The sequence below is a fragment of the Hippopotamus amphibius genome, chromosome 12, assembly GCF_030028045.1.
Source record: "Hippopotamus amphibius kiboko isolate mHipAmp2 chromosome 12, mHipAmp2.hap2, whole genome shotgun sequence".
NCBI classification, from domain to species: Eukaryota; Metazoa; Chordata; class Mammalia; order Artiodactyla; family Hippopotamidae; genus Hippopotamus; species Hippopotamus amphibius.
In genome coordinates, this window is record NC_080197.1 from 80,287,847 (window position 1) to 80,310,112 (window position 22,266).

At 44.1% G+C, this 22,266-nt stretch overlaps 1 protein-coding gene and 1 pseudogene across 2 annotated transcripts in view; one reads left to right on the forward strand and one right to left on the reverse strand.

Annotated features, from left to right (window-relative positions):
* WNT5B (Wnt family member 5B) overlaps window positions 1-22,266 on the forward strand; it is a 99,301-nt gene that overhangs the window by 59,189 nt on the left and 17,846 nt on the right. Inside the window, exon 2 of one of the 2 annotated variants that reach the window (XM_057703083.1) lies at window positions 15,399-15,507. The exons of the other annotated variant lie outside the window; for it this stretch is intronic. The gene's annotated coding sequence lies outside the window, so the exon portion shown is untranslated. The remainder of the gene's footprint in view (window positions 1-15,398; window positions 15,508-22,266) is intronic. 2 annotated transcript variants of the gene reach the window in all.
* On the reverse strand, window positions 5,968-6,102 carry LOC130834286 (U6 spliceosomal RNA; annotated as a pseudogene).

The following is a 22,266-nucleotide window of genomic DNA, read 5'->3' on the forward strand; positions in this document are numbered from 1 at the left end:
TTAGCTTCCTGACCAGGGATGGAACCCCCCTACAGTGGAAGCGTGGAGTCCTAACCACTGGACTGCCAGGGAAGTCCCCAAAATAGGTAGTAATTATTGATCATTTATTGTGTGTTGACATTCTTTTTTTTAATTAATTAATTAATTTTCTGTGTTGGGTCTTCATTGCAGTGGCTTCTCGTTGTGGAGCACAGGCTCTAGGCGCTCAGGCTTCACTAGTTGTGGCACATGGGCTCAATAGTTGTGGCTTGCAGGCTCTAGAGTGTAGGGTCAGTAGTTGTGGTGCATGGGCTTAGTTTGCTCCGAGGCATGTGGGATGTTGCCGGACCAGGGATCAAATTCGGGTCTCCTGCATTGGCAGGTGGTTCTTAACCACTGTGCCACCTAGGAAGCCCCGACATTCTTTAAAGGTCTTTACACGTATGCACTTTACACATATGAATTCCTCACATCAGCTCATCTGCACGACTGTGAAGCAGGTTCCATTATTACCTCCATTTACAAGTGGAGAAACCACAGCACAGAGGTAAGTGCTCAAGACCAACCGGCCTGCAGAACTGGGATTTGAACACCATAGTCTAGACCTAGAGCTGCTTTCTAACTCCTCTAACCAGAGGAGTTACGTGCTTCTCTGCCCTGAGGAGGCACGTAACTTTGTCATCCCCCCACCACCTCGGGCTAGGGGGCAGTTTCTGTGTGACACCAAACCAGGAGCGTCCATGAAAGCAGCGGCTGCCAGTGACTGAGACGCTGACTCTGCTGCGAATGGTCGTGGGCTGCGGTGAGAGGTGGCTCTTTTGTGGAACACCTAACGCCCTGGTTGGTTAGCCAGCCAAAGTGGGTCTCTGTGTGTGTGTGTGTGTGTGTGTGTGTGTGTGTGTGTGTGTGTGTGTGTGTGTGTGTGTGTGTGTGAGACAGACAGACAGACAGACAGACAGATAGACAGAGCCTGCCGGCGCCACTGTGAAGTGTGCTCACTGGGGTAATGTACTGACACCTGGCCACATCTCTGGGCCTCCAGCTGGCCAGCTGGCCGGCTCTGGCCTCGCTCAGGCCCCAGGAAGGCGCTTGTGTGTAATTATGTCACCCTCTAGTGGTTACTTCCCTATTAGCCCTTTATCTGGGGAGCAGCCCCCTCTAGGTATAGGTGACCTCTGGGTGAGCAGACCCTCAGGGAGCTTGGTGGGGGATAGTGCTGGGAAAAGAGTGTGTAGCCAAGGGCAAGGAGAGAGGGACAGGGTTGGAAGGGGGCAAAGTACTCCAGGAATAAGGATTCGTTTACTCCCGCAGAGAAGGGGAAGGCAGGAAAGCAGAACATCTGGAGAGAGGACAGGCTCCTGAGTATCCATTATTTTTAACCATTTACTTTTAATGGAAGTATAGTTGATTTGCAATATAATTTCAGGTGTACAGCAAAGTAATTCAGTTTTTTACATATGTATATATACACATATATACAGTATATATATATAGTGTGTGTGTATATATATATTGTTTTTCAGATTCTTTTCCATCATAGGTTATTTCAAGACATTGAATATAGTTCCCTGTCTTATACAGTAGGTCCTTGTTGTTTATCTATTTTATACATAGTAGTGTGTATCTACTAATCCCAAACTCTTAATTTATCACCCCATCCCCTCTGGTAACCACAAGTTTGTTTTCTGTGTCTGTGAGTCTATTTTTGCAGCACCATGGATGGACCTAGAGGTTATCATATTAAGTGAAGTAAATCAGACAGAGAAAGACAAATATCGTATGATATCACTTATATGTGGGATCTAAAAAAATGATATAAAGGAACTTATTTACAGAAAGAGAGCACGTAACCATCTTTGTTGAGTGCCATTTTGTGTTTGTGGGCATGGGTACCGCACCCCGGGCTCTCTCCGGAGCGTCAGTGCCTAGGGCTGGTGCGGGTGGAGAAGGACTATTTTTAATGGGTTTCAGTTCTCTTTTCCAAGGGAAGTAGGCACAGGCCGTGGGACTCACAAGGGCTGAGGGAATTCCACACTCTCACCACCTGGGTGGACCGCTGGCTTCACTGCGTCTCCCTAGCCTGAAGCTGTGTTCTCTCTGCTGGGAAAGGTCATTTTTGTCCAGATGCTCATAGGTTGGTCATCTCTTGATAAATATGTCAAAGGCAGGGAGGGAATGAAGATCCATCCTACTCAGAACCAGTCAGTAACTCCACGTCGGGCCTGGGACTCTGCTGTCTGCAGCCTTGCGGGGACGTTTGAAGGTTATTCCCTTTTGGAAAGGTGCTGGCTCTGATCCAGGCTTTGCTGGAAAGCCTGTGTGGATGAACCAGAGCATTTACATGTCTTACATCATGTCACACCCAGAGGAGGACGAGGGGTCGGCCCTGACGCACAGTTCACAGCCAGGTCCCCTTTTCTGCTAAGGGGATAGGGTTAAAGGTTTAAAAAAACAGCCGGAATCTCAAGGGGTACAAAAGCACAACCTAGCCTTGCTGGTGTTAACTCTTCACACCCTAGAAAAGATGGTTGGAAATAAAAATCACATCTTTACATCGTGGGATCTGCCGCTTTCCTGAACATCAGTTATTCCCAAAGAGGCCACTGACTCCAAGTGTGGCTTCCCCCGCTGTGTCAGGGTATGAAAATAGCAGGGAAACCCTGTCCAAACTTTCCCTAAAGTTGTAACAACTTGTCTCAGTCCCGAACTCAATGAGATTCTTTGTCTGTTGTTTACTGTTTATTTTTAAACTTCACTTACTGTTTAAAGCCAAAAAGTTCAAGTAACTAACTCCAGTTGTCCATGCCTGCTGTGGACCATCAAAGATTCCCTGATTTAGTTGGTTGCGGGAACCAAGCCATGAGCATTTGGGCAAAAGATGGAAACCGAGAGATTGGATTCAAAGCTTCCCTTTGAACCTTTGAGGGCCCCATGAGGACATGTGAGGACTGGGTTTTACAAATGGAGAAAACAAGGAGGAGAATGAGAAGTGACCTTCTCAAGGTCATGGGGTCTTTCCTGGGACCCAACAGTGTCTGGGAATCCCACACAGTGGCTTGCCCTTGTATGTGATGTTTCACTAAAACTGTGCATCTGGAAGGGTAATCGGATGTGGGCAGAAGTCCACAGAAGTAGGCTCACTTGTGCCACTAAGTAATGGGGATGCTAACTGATAAACCGCAGCAGGGGAGGAAAAGCAGCTGCTCCAAACAGTGATTGTGGAAACGAACGGCTGTTAAAAGTGCTGGGTGGAGGGCGGGGAGGGTGGGAATAAATAAATAATAAATAAATTATAAAACACATTAAAAGAAAAAGTCCTGTGAGGAAACGGAAATCCCCGCCTTTGGGATCCCTTTTTTTGCCTGGTTCTCTGTTCTCCCAATTTTACACGTAAATGTTAAAAGTTTGCCATACTTTGAAAAATAATATGTAAGTTAAGAAGCTGTCCTGGCAGGCAGAGCAGAAGTGAGTGAGCTGCATTGTGACTTCAGGAGCAGCTTCATGGTAGAAATGATGCATCTGCTGCCTTGGTCTGACACCCGACCATCAAGATGTTCAATACAGACATTTACTATATACGCCGTGTAAGGTGTCATACACCAATGGAAAGCTGTGACCACTATGTGCATTAATATGCTAATGTTTTCTGTGTTATATAGTATAAAAAAAGGAGGTGCTTGAGGTTTGAGCATTTCTTAGTTCTTAACCAACATAAAGAATCTCACGGTTGAAGAGGGGAGGGACACATTAGGGGTATGGGATTAACAGATGCAAACTATTATGTATAAGATAGATAAGCAACAAAGATAAACTGTACAGCACAGGGAATTATACCCATTATCTTGGAGTTTTTTGTTTGTTTTAAGTTTTATTTACTTATTTAGGCTGTGTTGGGTCTTCGTTGCTGTGCGAGGGCTTTTCTCTAGTTGTGGCGAGCGGGGGCTACTCTTTGTTGCAGTGCGCAGGATCCTCATTGGGATGGCTTCTCTTGTTGCAGAGCCCGAGCTCTAGACATGTGGGCTTCAGTAGTTGCGGCACTCAGGCTCAGGAGTTGTGGCTTGTGGGCTCTAGAGGGCAAGCTCAGTAGTTGCGGTGCACGGGCTTAGTTGCTCCTTGGCATGTGGGATCTTCCCGGACCAGGGATTGAATCCGTGTCCCCTGTATTGGCAGGCGGATTCCTAACCACTGCGCCACCAGGGAAGTCCCTATACCCATTATCTTGTAATAACATATAATAGAGTGTAATCAGCAAAAAATATTCAATCACTATGCTGTATACTTGAAAGTAACACAATATGGAAATCAACTATACGTCAATTTGAAGAAAAAAAAAATCCCATGGTTTAAACTAGATCATCTTAAATTATCTTTGGCTCTGGGAAAGAGCTGGCTGTTCGATTCTGATGCGTGGATGTTCCAAACAGGGTGAGGGGCGGGGGCAGGGATTGTTTTTGATTGTTTTGTTTTTCTTTCTTTCTTATTGGCCGCACTCTATGACTTGGGCTTGTGGGAACTTAGTTCCCTGACCAGGGATTGAACCTGGGCCCCTAGCAGTGAGAACCCCGAGTCCTAACAGCTGGACCGCCAGGGAATTCCCTGTTTTGTTTTTCCTTAAAAAATTTGTTTTATTTTTTATTCTGTTCATTTAAATTTTAAGACAAAGCTGGGAAAGGGAGAGTTGAAGACCTGAAAATAACATTGTCTGCCATTGCTGTTCTACCAGGAAAAGCAATGGCTCGCAAAAAAGTTAAGAAAAAACAAAAGTTGAAGGGATTAAGTCTGCGGTGTTATACATAAGAAAGCACACAGATTCCATGTGAAAGTTGAGTTGCTTCACACCCCTTTCCAAACAGGAGGGATGCAAATATATGGCAGCAGTAGGTTGGAGCCCAAATGTTTTCTTTAACATTTCTTAGATGTTCCAGATTCTGAAAGATTACACAAGCAGAATGTTCCATCCTGAGTGAGTGGCACCTAGTATCTGCTCGGGCTGTTTCCTGGATCCTGCTTGAGTGGACCTCCCTCCCCCTCCCCTCCCAAAAAGAGTAAACTGTCTCTAAACATCAAAATAAAATCAACAACAGCAATAAAACCACTTTAAAAAGACATTTCAGAAGTCCAACCAGATTCTACTCCCGTTTTTCTGCAGCATACCAGGTTGGTTTGCTTCACAGTTAGTTGCACCTGGATTTGGGTGGTGGTTTTGTGGGTGTAGACAAATGTCAGAATTCATCAAGCTGTGTATTTAAAATTTGTGCATTTTACTCTATGTGTATTTTGTTTCAGTTCTTTTTTTAAGTTGTTTGTTTAAGTCAGAGGGGGCTTAACAGGTCAAGGGAGGTTGACTTCTATGCTTGCAAATGATCACAAGTTCTGTTTATTCAACGGGCCCATCAAACAGGTAGAGATTCTGTAGCAGCTGCTCCCTGGAATTGAAGAGGGCCAGGCACTTGGCCCTAACCCTAACCCGCAGCCCTGAGGCCACCCTCGCCCTGTGACTGCCACACCCTCCCCAGACCTTTCCGGCCTGGCTGTGCTTGCTGAACTGGAACAGGGGTTGTCCTTCTCCTCACCCACATCGTGCAGCCCCTGGTATAGCGTATCCAGTGGACACTCGATAAAATTCTTTCAATCCGATCACTTTTTTAAAACAATAACTTTATTTATTTATTTATTGGCTGTGGTGGGTCTTTGTTGCTGTGTGAGGGCTTTTCTCTAGTTGTGGTGAGCAGGGGCCACTCTTCGTTGTGGTGCGTGGGCTTCTCAATGCGGTGGCTTCTTTTGTTGTGGAGCACAGGCTCTAGGTGGGCGGGCTCCGTAGCTGTATCGCATGGGCTTAGATGCTCTGTGGCATGTGGGATCTTCCGGGACCAGAGATCAAACCCATGTTCCCTGCATTGGCAGGTGGATTCTTAACCACTGCACCACCAGGGAAGTCCATCTCTGTCAGTTTTTTAAACCTGTTTTTTTTATGAGGTATATCTGATATATAAAATAGAGACCTTATCATGAATTTATGTCACCCTTGCGCAGAGGCCCTGTTAGTATCTGAAGTACATACAGAAGATACAGATCTTCTCTGTATCTTTCCAGTTTTAGTAGATGTGCTTCTACGGCAGGCACTTAAATCTGTTTTTGTAAACTAAATTTCTGACTGCTTTTGAAACCCACAGTGTTGTTTTATTTTGCTGATGGAACCCAGATGGCAGGAGAGAGTTGGTTTTTTTGCCACGAGTTGAACCACTGTATCACCTAGGCGCAGGGGGTGATGTGGGGACAGGGCTGTGGCTACAGAGCGTGGTTAGCTTTGGGAAAGCAGCAGAGCCAGAAACCGCCTCCCAGTTCAAAACTTCCACCCTCTGTGTGACTTCAGCCCGTATCCAGTTACAGAGTTACAGGCTTTCTTTGGCAAAAACACGTTTTTACGCTAGAGTTAACCAGGCAAAGCCAGTGTCGCCCTGGCCAGTGGAGTTTGGGGACCCCTCTGCCTCACACGTCATTAGAGGCATTGTTTGTTCAGGGCTCCTCTGGAGAATGTTTATTCACAGAGAAGTAGACAGAAGCTCCAACAGCCCAGCTGGCTTTCCAGATCCTGGGTGGAATCCGTAACCCTTTTTTTCATTGGACGCGGCTGTCACAGAAAGAGAATAAATATGGACCCCCCCCCCCCCCCAATGCTATGCTTCCATTGGATTTAACACAGAAGAACAGGCGGGCGTGCTCTGGGAGGCACAGGGCTGAACCAAGGCGAGGAGTCCTACAGGTGTGTCCCTGGAGCTGGTGACAGTGCTGGGTAGGGTCCTCTGGCTCCTTCAGGTGGCCACTGGCTGATAGATGCAGTCCTGCTGCAAGTGTTCTCATCTTACAACTAAATGACCTGTGAAAGAGGAAGTACAAATGGCTAATAATCATCTAAACGCATATGCCCTTGCCAGTATCAAAGAAATGCCTTTTAAAATGAGATAGTGCCAATTTGCAGCGGAGAAATAGAGACATAGATATAGAGAACAAACATATGGACACCAAGGGGGAAAAGTAAGGGGTGGGGGATGAATTGGGAGATTGGGATTGACATATATACACTAATATGTATAAAATAGATGACTAATAAGAAAAAAATCAAATTGTACACTTTAAATATATGCAGTTTATTGTATGTCATATCTTAATAAACTATTTTTTATTTGTTTATTTATTGGCTGTGTTGTGTCTTTGTTGCTGCACACGGGCTTTCTCTCCTTGCAGTGAGCGGGGGCTACTCTTCATTGCCATGTGTGGGCTCCTCATTGCTGTGGCTTCTCTTGTTGCAGAGCACGGGCTCTAGGCGCATGGGCTTCAGTAATTGTGGCTCACAGGCTCTAAAGTGCAGGCTCAATAGTTGTGGTGCACAGGCTTAGTTGCTCCGCAGCATGTGGGATCTTCCTGGGGCAGGAATCGAACCCGTGTCATCTGCATTGGCAGGAGGATTCTTATCCACTGCGCCACCTAGGAAGCCCTCAATAAACTCTTTTTTTTTTTTTTAATATTCAATTTTTTTTAGCTCTTTATTGGAATATAATTGCTTTACACATTTGTACCAGTTTTTGAGGTACACCAAAGTGAATCAGCTGTATTTATACATATATCTCCATATCCCCTCCCTCCCACTCTCCCTGTCCTGGCCCACTAAGGCATCACCCATCATTGAGTTGATCTCCCTTTGTTATACAGCAACTTCCCACTAGCTATCTATTTTACAGTTGGTAGTGTATATATGTCTATGCTACTCTCTCATTTCGTCCCAGCTTCCGCCTTGCCCCCTGCCCCCCCAACCCTGTGCCCTCCAGTCCATTCTCTGCATCTGCATCCTTATTCTTGCCCTGTCACTGGCTTCATCATTACCATTTTTTTTTTTTAGATTCTGTATATATGAGTTAGCATACAGTATTTGTTTTTCTCTTTCTGGCTTACTTCACTCTATATGACAGACTCTAGGTCTATCCACCTCATTACATATAGCTCCATTTCATTCCTTTTTATGGCTGAGTAATATTCCATTGTATATATGTGCCACATCTTCTTTACCCATTCATCTGTTGATGGGCATTTAGGATGCTTCCATGTCCTGGCTATTGTAAATAGTGCTGCAATGAACATTATGGTTCATGTTTCTTTTTGGATTATGGTTTTCTCTGGGTATATGCCCAGTAGTGGGATGACTGAATCATATGGTAGTTCTATTTTTAGTTTTTTAAGGAACCTCCAAACTGTTTTCCACAGTGGCTGTACCAACTTACATTCCCACCAACAGTACAGGAGAGTTCCCTTTTCTCCACACCCTCTCCCACATTTATTGTTTCTAGATGTTTTGATGATGGCTATTCTGACTGGTGTGAGATGATACCTCATTGTGGCTTTGACTTGCATTTCTCTAATGATTAGTGATGTTGAGCATCTTTTCATGTGTTTGTTGGCCATCTGTATGTCTTCTTTGGAGAAATGCCTATTTAGGTCTTCTGCCCATTTGTGGATTGGATTATTTGCTTTTTTGGTATTAAGCTGCATGAGATGCTTGTATATTTTGATTAATCCTTTGTCTGTTATTTCATTGGCAAGTATTTTCTCCCATTCTGAGGGTTGTCTTCTTGTCTTGTTTATGGTTTCTTTAGCTGTGCAAAAGCTTTTAAGTTTCATTAGGTCCCATTTGTTTATTCTTGATTTTATTTCCATGATTCTAGGAGGTGGGTCAAAAAGGATCTTGCTTTGATGTATGTCATAGAGTGTTCTGCCTATGTTTTCCTTGAGGAGTTTTATAGTGTCTGGCCTTACATTTAGGTCTTTAATCCATTTGGAGTTTATTTTTGTGTATGGTGTTAGGAAGTGTTCTAATTTCATTCTTTTACATGTCGCTGTCCAATTTTCCCAGCACCACTTATTGAAGAGGCTGTCTTTTTTCCATTGTATATTCTTGCCTCCTTTGTCAAAGAAAAGGTACCCATATGTGCTTGGGTTTACCTCAGGTTCTCTATTCTGTTCCGTTGATCTTCCTTTCTATTTTTGTGCCAGTACCATATTGTCTTGATCACTGTGGCCTTATAGTATAGGTTGAAGTCAGGAAGCCTAATTCCACCAACTCCATCTTTCCTTCTCAGCATTGCTTTGACTATTCGGGGTCTTTTGCATTTCCATACAAATCGTTAGATTTCTTGTTCTAGTTCTGTGAAAAACACTATTGGTAATTTGATCGGGATTGCATTGAATCTGTAAATGGCTTTCGGTAGTATAGTCATTTTCACAACATTGATTCTTCCAATCCAAGAACATGGTATGTCCCTCCATCTGTTTGTGTCGTCTTTGATTTCTTTCATCAGTGTCTTATAGTTTTCTGCATACAGGTCTTTTGCCTCCTTAGGCAGGTTTATTCCTAGGTATTTTATTCTTTTTGTTGCAATGGTAAATGGGAGAGTTTCCTTAATTTCTCTTTCTGTGTTTTCATTGTTAGTGTATAGGAATGCAAGAGATTTCTGTGCATTAATTTTGTACCCTGCTACTTTACTGAATTCATCGATTAGTGCTAGCAGTTTTCTGGTAGAGTCTTTAGGGTTTTCTATGTATAATATCATGTCATCTGCAAAGAGTGACAGTTTTACTTCTTTTCCAATTTGGATTCCTTTTATTTCATTTTCTTCTCTGATTGCTGTGGCTAAAACTTCCAAAACTATGTTGACTAATAATGGTGAGAGTGGGCACCCTTGTCTTGTTCCTGTTTTTAGAGGGAATTCTTTCAGTTTTTCACCATTTAGAATGATGTTGGCTGTTGGTTTGTCATATATGGCTTTTATTATGTTGTAATTTCCTTCTATGCCCATTTTCTGGAGAGCTTTAATCATAAATGGATGTTGAATTTTGTCAAAACCTTTTTCTGCATCTATTGAGATTATCATATGGTTTTTATCCTTCAATTTGTTGATATGATGTATCACATTGATTGATTTGTGTATATTGAAGAATCCTTGCATCCCAGGGATAAACCCCACTTTATCATGGTGTATGATCTTTTTAATGTGCTGATGGATTCTGTTAGCTAGTATTTTGTTGAGGATTTTTGCATCTATATTCATCAGGGATATTGGTCTGTAATTTTCTTTTTTTGTGACATCTTTGCCTGGTTTTGGTATCAGGGTGATGGTGGCCTCGTAGAATGAGTTTGGGAGTGTTCCTCCTTCTGCGATATTTTGGAAGAGTTTGAGAAGGATAGGTGTTAGCTCGTCTCTAAATGTTTGATAGAATTGGCCTGTGAATCCATCTGGCCCTTGGCTTTTGTTTGTTGGGAAATTTTTAATCACAGTCTCAGTTTCCGTACTTGTGATTGGTCAGTTCATATTTTCTATTTCTTCCTGGTTCAGTCTTGGAAGGTTGTACTTTTCTAAGAATTTATCCATTTCTTCCAGGTTATCCAATTTATTGGTATATAGTTGCTTGTAGTAGTCTCTCATGATCTTTTGTATTTCTGCAGTGTCAGTTGTTACTTCTCCTTTTTCATCTCTAATTCTGTTGATTTGCGTCTTCTCCCTTTTTTTTCCTGATGAGTCTGGCTAATGGTCTATCAATTTTGTTTATCTTCTCAAAGAACCAGCTTTTAGTTTTATTTATTTTTCTTATGGTTTCTTTCCTTTCTTTTTCATTTATTTCTGCTCTGATCTTTATGATTTCTTTCCTTCTGCTCACTTTGGGGGTTTTTTTTTGTTCTTCTTTCTCTAATTGTTTTAGATGTAAGGTTAGGTTGTTTATTTGATATTTTTCTTGTTTCTTGAGGTAGGACTGTATTGCTATAAACTTTCCTCTTAGAGCTACTTTTGCTGCATCCCATAGGTTTTGGGTTGTTGTATTTTCATTGTCATTTGTTTCTAGGTATTTTTTTGATTTCCTCTTTGATTTCTTTAGTGATTTCTTGGTTGTTTAATAGCATATTGTTTAGCCTCCATGTGGTTGTATTTTTTACAGTTTTTTTCCTGTAATTGATATCTAGTCTCATGGCATTGTGGTCAGAGAAGATGCTTGATATCATTTCAATTTTTTTGAATTTAACGAGGCTTGATTTGTGACCCAAGATGTGATCTATCCTGGAAAATGTTCCATGTGCACTGGAGAAGAAAGTGTATTCTGTAGTTTTTGGATGGAATGTCCTATAAATATCAATTAGGTTGAGATGGTCTAATGTGTCATTTAAAGCTTGTGTCCTTATTTATTTTCTGTTTGGATGATCTGTCCATTGATGTAAGTGGGGTGTTAAAGTCTCCTACTATTATTGTGTTACTGTTGATTTCCCCTTTTACAGCTGTTAGCATTTGCCTTATGTATTGAGGTGCTCCTGTGTTGGGTGCATAGATATTTACAATTGTTGTATGTTCTTCTTGGATTGATCCCTTGATCATTATGTAGCGTCCTTCCTTGTCTCTTGTAATAATCTTTACTTTAAAGTCTAAATTGTCTGATATGAGTATTGCTACTCCAGCTTTCTTTTGACTTCCATTTGCATGGAATATCTTTTTCCATCCCTTTACTTTCAGTCTGTATGTATCCCTTGGTCTGAAGTGGGTTTCTTGTAGGCAGCATCTAGGAGGGTCTTGTTTTTGTATCCATTCAGCCAGTCTGTGTCTTTTGGTTGGAGCATTTAATCCATTTACATTGAAGGTGATTATTGACATATGTGTTCCTATTACCATTTTCTTAATTGTCTTGGGTTTGTTTTTGCAGGTGTTTTCCTTCTCTTGTGTGTCCTACTTAGAAAAGTTCCTTAAGCAATTGTTGTAAGGCTGGTTTGGTGGTGCTGAATTCTCTTAACTTTTGCTTGTCTGTAAAGCTTTTGATTTCTCCGTCGAATCTGAATGAGATTCTTTCTGAGTAGAGTGTTCTTGGCTGTAGGTTTTTCTCTTTCAGGACTTTCAGTATATCCTGCCATTCCCTTCTGGCCTGCAGAGTTTCTGCAGAAAGATCAGCTGTTATCCTTATGGGTTTTCCCTTATATGTTATTTGTTGCTTTTCTCTTGCTGCTTTTAATATTTTTTCTTTGTGTTTAATTTTCGTTAGTTTGATTAATATGTGTCTTGGTGTATTTCTCCTTGGGTTTATTCTGTATGGGACTCTCTGTGCTTCTTGGACTTGATTCCTTTCCCATGTTGGGAAGTTTTCCACTATAACCTCTTCAAATATTTTCTCAGACCCTTTCTTTTTTTCTTCTTCTTCTGGGATGCCAATGATTTGTATGTTGGTATGCTTAATGTTGTCACCAAGGTCTCTGAGACTGTCTTCCATTCTTTTTATTCTTTTTTCTCTTTTCTGCTCTGTGGCAGTTATTTCCCCCATTCGATCTTCCAACTCCCTTATTCGTTCTTCTGCCTCAGTTATTCTGCTGTTTATACCATCTGGAGTATTTTTAATTTCGGTTATTTTGTTGTCCATTACTGTTCGTTTGCTCTTTGGTTCTTCTGAGTCCTTATTAACTGCTTCTAGTATTTTCTCTATTTTGTTGTCGAGATTTTGGATCATCTTTACTATCATTACTCTGAATTCTTTTTCAGGCAATTTTCCTGTTTCCTCTTCATTTATTTGGTCTTGTGGGTTTTTTTCCTGCTCCTTTGCTTGCATGGTGTTTCTTTGTTTTCTCATTTTTTCTCATTTATAGGATTTGTTGTCTCCTTTCCTATGCTGCCTAGTAGTAATTCCTCTTGTTTCTGCCCTCTGCCCCCTGTGGTGGAGTTTGTCCAGTGTTTTGAGTAGGCTTCCTGGTGGGGGGGGGGGGGTCTGGTGTCTGCTTTCCAGTGTGTGGCTCTGTGTCTTTTCTCTCTGATGAGCAGGGCCACGTCAGGTAGTGTGTTTTAGGGTATCTGTGAGGTTAATATGGCTTTAGGTAGTCTGTGTGCTGATGGGTGGGTTTGTGTTCCTGTCTTGTTTGTAGTTTGGTGTGAGGTGTCCAGCACTGGCATTTGCAGACAGTCTGACGAAGCTGGGTCTTAGACTCTGATACAGGGCTCCGTGAGAGTTCTCTGCAGTTAATCTCCCTTGTGTCTGAGGACTCCCTAGTAGTCTAGCATCCTGGATTCAGTGCTCCCTCCCCAGAGCCTCCTACTTGACTTCTGATGGAGTAGTCCAGATTTCAGAGGTTGCTTGTCCCAGTTATGTCAGGATCTTTGCTGTCCTTTCTGGTGTCCAAGGTCATCTGCTGGTGTTCAGCTGGTTCTCTGTGGGAATTATTGTGTCTTTTGATGTATTCCTAATGCATCTGTGGAGAGGGATGCCTTCCACATCCTTCTACTTCACCGCCATCTTTCTTCCTAATAAACTCGTTTTAAAAGAAGAAAAGAGTGAAAGAAACTTGACAATGATTTAAAAAAAATGAGATAGTATTTTTCACCTGTCATAAGAGAGGTTTTGTTTTTTGTTTTGTTTTTGGTTGCACTGGGTCTTAGTTATGGCTCGAGGACTCAGTTGCAGCACATGTGCTCCTTAGTTGTGATATGTGAGCTCCTAGTTGTGGCATGCATGTGGGATCTAGTTCCCTGACCAAGGATTGAACCCAGGCCCCCTGCATTGGGAGCAGTGTCTTAACCACTGCGCCACCAGGGAAGTCCCAAGAGAAGATTTTTTTAATGATACTATACAATCATCAATTAACTTTGGTTATTCAGAACTGAAAACTACTTTAGTGTTTTAATAGCCTTTGCCTTCATGAAAAGTTGGCAATTTTTTACACAATTTATTTTGAAAGCATAACAAATTGCCTAATAGACTTAATAAGCCAATTTAACTGGCTGGGTGGACTGGTCAGTAGATGCCAGGGCTGTGAGTGCTGGAAAGGACTTGTGCAGTTCAGCCCTTCATCATCTCTGTTAGGAATCAGGGATGTAGAGCAGGTGTGTCTGGGGTCCAAGGCATGAAGGGCTGGACCTGCATTAGTAAAACACAATGTGCTGTTCCTTAGGTCTTGCTGTAGGTGAATAGCTTAATATCGGATTACGCTTTCTTTTCTTTTTTAATACCTCTAGGGTGTTGTGCCTACTGTCTTTCCAGACAGACAAAATGTCACAGGCCTCAAAGAATGAGAATTCAGGCTGGTTTCCCATCCACTGTCCATCCTTATACGACTGTATGTCTGGATGCCGCTCTGTATTTTAATGAGGATTTCCACCCGACCACAGTTGGTGTCCCTTCAATAGACTTACTTAGCAACCACTTGAGCAACTCCAAATACACATAGGTGTTTACAGTCTGAAAGGGGTTTTTTAAAAGTCCATACTTGAGTCTAATACAGAGTATATTTGAAGGGGTGGGGCAGTGGGGGTGGTTTGGCCGCATTACACAGCATGTGGGAATCTTTGTTCCCCAACTGGGGATCAAACCTGTGCCCCCTGCAGTGGAAGCTCAGAGTCCTAACCACTGGACAACCAGGCCTTTTATTTTTTTTTGGCAAATTAACATAGGCTGTGAGAGTTGGTGTTAGTTAAGCTCACACTAGCTTCTATTGTGAACAAGTGCCAGCTGTATATTGGCTCTAAAATTATAGAAGTTTATTTCTGGCCCCTGTGAAGACCAACATGCATGCTCCTGATTAGCCAGCAGCTCTCCAGGTGGCAGCTCCGGGACCTGGGCTGCTTCCGTTGGTGACTCTGGCTTTAGCCCTCCTTGAACCCCCCATGCTTGTGGTCAACATGAGGCTGAAGAAGCAGGGAGCACAGAGTACAGCTTGTGGGGGTTTTCATGGGCCAGACCTGGGATTTGCCAGCATCATTTCTTCTGAGATTCCACGAAGAAGAGCTCAGTCCTATGACCATCTTATGACATCTTAGTGCTGGAAAATGTAATTGAGCTGTGTGACCAACCCGTGAGCTCTGCCACGAGTAGCTTTGAGGGTCCAGAGTGGGACAATGTCGTATGGGGTGAAGTAGCATCTTAGCAAATAAATGCATAGGTACCCAGGGACGCAGAAGTTATTAATACTTATTTATACAATTAACTATCTTTTTTGTTAATTTTTTAATTAATTAATTGGCTGCATTGGGTCTTCATTGCTGCATGTGGGCTTTCTCTAGTTGCAGTGAGCAAGGGCTACTCTTCATTGTGGTGTGCAGGCTTCTCATTGTGGTGGCTTCTCTTGTTGTGGAGCATGGGCTCTAGGCACACGGGCTTCAGTAGTTGTGGCACATGGGCTCAGTAGTTGTGGCTTTCGGGCTGTAGACCGCAGGCTCAGTAGTTGTGACTTTGTTGCTCCTTGGCATGTGGGATCTTCCTGGCCCAGGGCTCGAACCTGCATCCCCTGCATTGGCAGGCAGATTCTTAACCACTGAGCCTCCAGGGAAGCCCCCATTTTGTTAATTTTAATAAAGGTATTGCTGCTTACTCCTCCTAGGTGTGTACTTACTTCAGGCCATTTGTGTTTTCAGTTGTGGTGCCTCTTTCGGGTCCAGGACATGTTTGCAAGCTGGCCGGATCCCACGGAGCTCAAACCTCCCCCAACCACCCGACATAGCCTTGGAGAGGAGCATGAAAATTGTGAGCTCTCCCCAAAGCCACATGCAGACGTGGTCCCATAAGTATTCTTAATTTCAGTTCAGCTGTGACCAAAGGCACACGGTCTGAGGGCCTGTGTGGTGGCTGGTCCCCACTCCTGACATTCGTCACCCTCAGGGCTGTGTAACACAGACCACACCTGCTCCTGTCCTGCCCACACAGGCTGACAAGCTTCTCCTTCTTTCCTCATTGTGTGCCTGCGGGGTTAGCCCGCCCAGCTAGGCTCCAAGCTCTGGGCTCCTATTCCTCAAACAGCAAACATCGCCAGTCTTCCTGAGTGCAGATCTGATGTTGCCTCTCTCCTGTTGGGGTGTCTTGGGTGTCCTGCAGATTATAGACAGAGGCCCAGACTCTTGAGGGGGAGGTGGTGTCCTAGGGTCTTCAATTAGGTGGCCCCAGGATAAAGGACCCGCCTTGCCAAGAATTGATGACTTTTGTTTCTCTTTGAATTTTGGTTCTCTCTCTCTTTCTCATTCTCTGTTTTCTACAGTTGAATTTTGGACATGAAATGGTTATATGATTTTTCTTGTCATTCTCAAAATGTGTTACGTGTTTCCAACCTCTGCACCTTTGTCCAGTGGGAAGGCCTCCCCCTGCCTTCTCTTCCTACAGGAATCCTGCCGGTCCTCTGAGAGACAAGTTCAAACACCACCTGCATCATGAAGCATCCTCTCCTTAGGAGTTAATCTGTCTTTCTTAGGATTAATAATCAATACACTCATTAGGAAAACAACTGGATAGCTATTGGTACCTCCATTGTAACATGTTACTCTACTAAGTATTGTAATCTGGTACAAGTTTGCCTTACCCCTACAAGATTATAAAAATTTCTGTTACTCATCTTTGAGTAAAACCTAGTAGATACTCTCTAAATTTTATTGATTTGAAGTCACAGAAAGAATTCCATTTGAATTACTTTCTGGCATTTTTGCCGGGCCTGACCTTTTTCCTATACTGAGTAGCAAATACGAAATAGCTAGTCATTTAGTTCTGACGATGGGAAATTACCCCCTACATCATTACCGTGTCTGCTTTTCCTAGTGACTAACTGTAAGGATGAGAAGTAACTGGAATAGAAAGTTTATCTCCCTGGCTGGTAGGTGGGTGACCCTGGGTCGCGGGTTACATTGGCTGCCTTTCCTACCCACATGCCCATAGTATCTTGCGTGTTACCTCTGTTATAGCCCTTATTACACGAAACGTAACCAACAGATTTCCGACGGAGCTTGTGGTTTCGATGACGGTGGTGATGATTTGCTTTCTTGCCTGGCTTCTACTCTAGACCACCTTGGTCCGTAAACTCCCTGTGATGTTGGAAATGTTCTGTGACCTGAGCTGTCCCCAACAATAGCCACAAGACCCACAGACTACCCTGGCAGTCCAGTGGTTAGGACGCTGCACTTCCACTGCAGGGGGCATGGCTTCAATCCCTGGTTGGGGAGTTAGAATCCTGCATGCCACAAGGTGTGGCAGGAAAAAAAAACAAAAAACAAAACAAACCAGCCACAAGACCCATGTGTGTACTGAGCCTTTGAAATGTGGCCACTGCCACTGAGGACCCAAATGCTTATCTTCAAGTCATTGAGCTGCACGGCTTGTGGGATCTTAGTTCCCTGACCAGGGGTCGAATCCAAGCCCATGGCAGCGAAAGTGCCGAGTCCTAACCACTGGATCACCAGGGACGTCAGTAGTCACCAGTGGCCAGTGGCTACCGTATCGGGTAGGGCAGTGATGCTGGTTCCTAGGGAAGTGACACCTCATGCATCTGCTGTCCTCCCCTCTGTGGTGCTCGGCGTTCAGTGGCCCACAGTCAGTATCTGTCAAGTGATGGACGCTGAACACTCACCAGGGGCCACAGGATGCAAGGAGCCTGCCGGCGTCTGTGTATCACCATCATTCTCTGCAGCCCTGATGAGGCGGCCCAGGCCACACAGCCACCCGGCTCAGCCTCGGTCCTTGCAGCCTTTGCCAGGCCGGCAAGCCACAGGGAGCTGTGTAGCAAGAGGGCTGGGAGCTGGTAAAGGGGGCCTGGCACAGCCATAAAGGAAACAAAAGAATCTCTGCGGTGAACTGAGAGCCTCGTCACCTGCCCAGGCTTGAATTGGGTGATCCTGCTTTTTCCAGAGGCAGCCGCACGAGTCATTTAATTCCAAAAACCAGAACCCGTGAGACCCCCAGACCTGACCTGAAGGCTGCCAGCGTGACTCTGGTTTTGGGAAAGGAGAGATGGGTGTCTTGCTGGCAAGGGGAGGGGAGAAGGGTCCTGCCTGGCTGTGGGTGTTCTCGTGAGGAAGGAAGTGGGGGCTCCTGCCTCCAGTTCCATTAGGAGGATGCTTGGTGCCTCTTCCCTCTGAAGACCTACCTCTTCCGCAGCACAGTCCAAGGGTCAATCTGAACTGGGGGACCAGCTAGAGACGGCAGCCGACAGATCGCACCTGAGTTACTGGCAACCAGGGGCCACGTCGCGTGGGCTGTCAGCCCTGGGACAGTCAGCTTCCCCCTCCACTGCCCTCTGCCCGGGGAGCCCCTCCGGCTGGTCCTTCCTCGTCTGTGTCCCTGGTGCCTGGCTGGTGGAGGTGGAGGCCGGGTGTCCAGCATCACCATTCAAGCCCAGTGGATCCAGGCTGTTGCTCCCGCTCTTCTTTTCTCTGCAGCAGTCATCTCCCACTTGTTTATAAAAATGAAATAACTAGCCCGTTTTTCCAAATGGAAATTGCCCATTTTTGGAGCAGAAGTTTGGCAACTTCAGTAAGATTTTAAGAGAGCAAGAAGACTAGAGTGAGATGAGGCAATAATGTACCCAAACTCCGTTTCTGGGATCAAGTGACAGAATTGTTTAGAAAAAAAGAGTCAGTGTATGTAACTGCTTTCAGAAAACCCCATATGTGCAAATCCAGATTTATAAATAGTTCAGAATAATTATTCATATGGTAAAATGACTATTATATGTAATATCTATAAATATAATATGTACTACATATAGTAAGATTCCTTTAAATAACAGAGTCACATACTTAAAAGCCTTTGGGAACCTGACAAGTGAAATGAATGTGTGAAGCAGCCAGGAGAGAGGCGATAAAGAGCGGTGGGCCGTTTGGAAAATTAGCCTGTGTCCCTTTCCCCACCCATGAGACATTCATGTTTCAAAAATTGAAAAGCCTTATGTTAACCTAGATTTGATTGTCTGATGATTGGTGATTCCTGCTTTTTTAAGTAGTGAGATTTCCCAGTGTCCTTTTAAGATACGCTTTGGTTTGCAAAAACAGGAATACATTTAGTTGGTAGCACGAGATAAACATTTTAATTCTAATTAGCCCATGGCTTAGAGAGAGGTTGTCCGCCTGCAGCGTATGGGGTTCCAGAGCTCCGTTTTTTGCTCCATTCACGCTACTCCAAACAAGGAATGTGCAGAAGTGGGTGGCACCCGCCCAGGTAAATGCTCTTCCCCGGAGCAGCAGACCCAGTGAAAGCTGATGACGGGGAAAAGGGGGGAGCACCCAGACAGCGCTCCCCTCCCCTCTCCCCTGAAAACAAAGTCCATAAGCGTGGCTACCATGCTTCCTGTATCACACTCACCTCTGGCCACATGCTTCTGCCTTCTTGTCTAGAGCAACTTTTTAAATTAATTTATCAGGATTCAGGAGCAGGAAAAATTCCTCTTTCTTATCTTCCAGTGGACTTTTGCTTGGTACCCGGGGAGAAAACTCTGCTTTCCCAAGTGAGGTGAGGGAGTCATCAGGGGTCATCAGCTGCTCTGGGCACTGTGCAGGGACCAGAGTCTAGGGACTTGCCCGACCTGCTCCTTGGGACGCATTCCAGCAGGTACAGAGCGCACCTTCACACTTGCTGAGGCCCTGGGACCTGGGGGATCACCTTTCTCTGAAACATCAAGAATTAGTCTTTGATGGGGTGGTCTCAGGACCCGGTTCTGGGTGCTGTCACCCTGTGCTGCGATGGGGGTGGGTTTGCTCTGTCCTTCCCAGATGGTGGGAAGTTCGTCCCTGTGGCAAACTTATTGTTGTGAATGACATCCCTGGCGGAGGGCAGTTTTGCATCTCTCTGAAAGGCCAGAATTAAAATATCATCCCTCCTACGCAAATTCCACCCTTCACCTCGTCCCCAAGACAGGATTTGTCCTTCAAGCTAGAGACAGAAGGAGAAAAGACACAGAGCGTTTGCGAGATAAGGCTTCCCAAGGGGCTTCAAAGAGTAGGATGGTGGAACTGGGATTCCCCCTCCAAAAACCCCAAAACTTGTTTATTTTCATCTTCACCAACTGTTGAGAAAGATCACACAAAGGAATGCTGTGCCTTAGGGCTAAGAGGATTCATCCGGCAAAACTTGGAAGGAAGAACTAAAGAGAGACCCAGGAACAGGAAGGGACCCGTGGGAGAACTCGCTGAGGCTTCCTTAGCTGAGAAGGAGAGCCGTCAACCTGGGGGTGCTGTAGGAGGTTATGGAACTTTCTGATAAAGTTTTGGGTTCATCACTGCATTAATCTCTGGTCTCTCCTTAAAAATATATTTTAAAGAGAAAAGTATCTATGAAAAGAAATGCATGCCGGAGAAACAACTAGCTACAGGACTAAACAGTAACTATTGATCAAAAAAAAAAAAAGTGAGACAGAGGAGGTTTTGCCAGGTCCTCGTTCCCTAGAGTGAGGGGTCGTGGCAGCTGCTGTTTCTGGTGGGGCTGGTGCAGGCTTTGCGCTCCTGTAAGGAACCCACGTGGTTTGCACTGAACCCCCTGAGTCCCTCCCTCCCCGCCAACCTCACCTGCCCTCCAGCCGGCTGTCTCTGTACCTAAAGTTTCCAACGTTCATTTAAGGCAGAGGTTTCTTTTTGAGTGTGAGGACCCTTTTTTAAGCAAGAAAAAAAAAAGTTATATGCCCCAGGAGACTCTAGTTATATTTTCCACTGAGATAATATGTAGTAAAGAGTCCCTCACATCATTAGGTATTTTCCCATTTAAAAATATCTGTGTTGAGACAGACAGCTATTATATGACATCACTTATATGTGGAATCTAAAGAATAGTACAAGGGAACTTATTTACAGAACAGAAGCAGAGTCACGGATGTAGAAAGCAAACTTATGGTTACCAGAGCGGAAAGGTGGGGGGGAGGGATAAATTGGGAGTTCGGGATTAACAGATGCACACCACCATATATAAAATAGATGAACAGCAAGGACCTACTGTATAGCACAAGGAACTGTACTCAATATCTTGTAATAAGGCATAATGGACAAGTGTGTTATTTCCAGTTTGAGGCTGTTCTCCTCTTGACACGCATCCTGGTGTGCACATGGGCAAATCCCTCCAGGAGAGTGGGACTGCTGTGTCTTCAGGAACATGTTTTTAAAAAGTCACAGCTTTATTGAGATACAACTCACATACCACATAATTCACCCATTTAAAGTGTAAATTCGATGGTTTTAATATCTTCCTTGAATTGTAATATACTAACCTCACCACAGTCATCAGTAACACTTTCAAGTGAATTAGTATTTTGTTAATTACAAGGACCTACGTATATGTAGACCATCAGAGTGGAAGTACGTGGACATATTTCTTCATTCTGGAGACAGTGCTTGGTCTACATGTTCTGTGGTTCTGTGGTCTCCGGAGGTCTTTAGCCCCCACGGGAGGAGCCACTGGCTCCAGACATTGCATGTAGATATTTGCCATTAAAATCCAACCACCCATCCATCCATACATTCATATATATGTTACTTGAAAGACTTCATGCTTTAATTCACTGCGTATTACTATGGATGGTTCTGTGACAGTGGTTCTTACATTTTCTTGGGCGTCAGAACCAGCTGAAGGGCTTGTTAAAACAGATTGCTAAGGACCACCCTCAGAGTTTCAGATTCAGTAAGTTTGGGTGGAGCATGAGAATCTCTGTATCTAATCGGTTTTCAAGTGATACTGATACTGTTAATTGGGGACCATATTTTGAGAAACTTGTATTACCTTGGAAGTTGGAGGACTGCATGTGGAAGGAATTCATTCAATCATTCAATAGATGAGATGTGGTATAAGGCACAGTTTGTTGGAGGGAAAAGGGCAGCTAGCAGGCTCTTGTAGTAGCCCAGAGTATGGTGGTAGCAATGGAGAGTAAGGAATAAATTTTAGGGGAATTCCCTGGTGGTCCAGTGGTTAGGCTTTGGAGCTTTCACTGCCAGGGCCTGGGTTCGATCCCTGATCGGGGAACTAAGATCCCACAAGCCGTGCAGCACGGCCAAAAAAAAAAAAAAAGGGACTAAAGTTTAAAAGTATTATGGAGTCTGGAGTCACAATCAAGAAGCCTTGACAATTGTTTTGACACAGAGGGTATGTATGGATGAGGGAGGACTCAAGAAAGCCACCAAGATTTTAAGCCTGGATCCAGAAGGAGAATTGGAGGACAGAGAATAGGCAGGATTGCAGAGAATGGGTGTAATCAATCAGTATCTTCACATCTGTACTTCTTGGCTCTCTAGGAAGACTTAACCATCATTTTAGGGTCAAAAGGTGACTGACCTCCTAAGAAACTAGAAGCATGTGCTCATGGGAGTTTCCCTGGACCACGGATGTTGGATGCTCTGTGGGGATTCAACATCAGATTTCAGAGGGACTCGTAACTTTAACAAAAAAGAATGGTTCTGAGAACATTGGAAATTATTGAAGTCCTTCTTTATTGCAATATCTCTCGGACCCTTCCAAAGGCACCTTGACATTTCCTTTTTGACCAAAGCA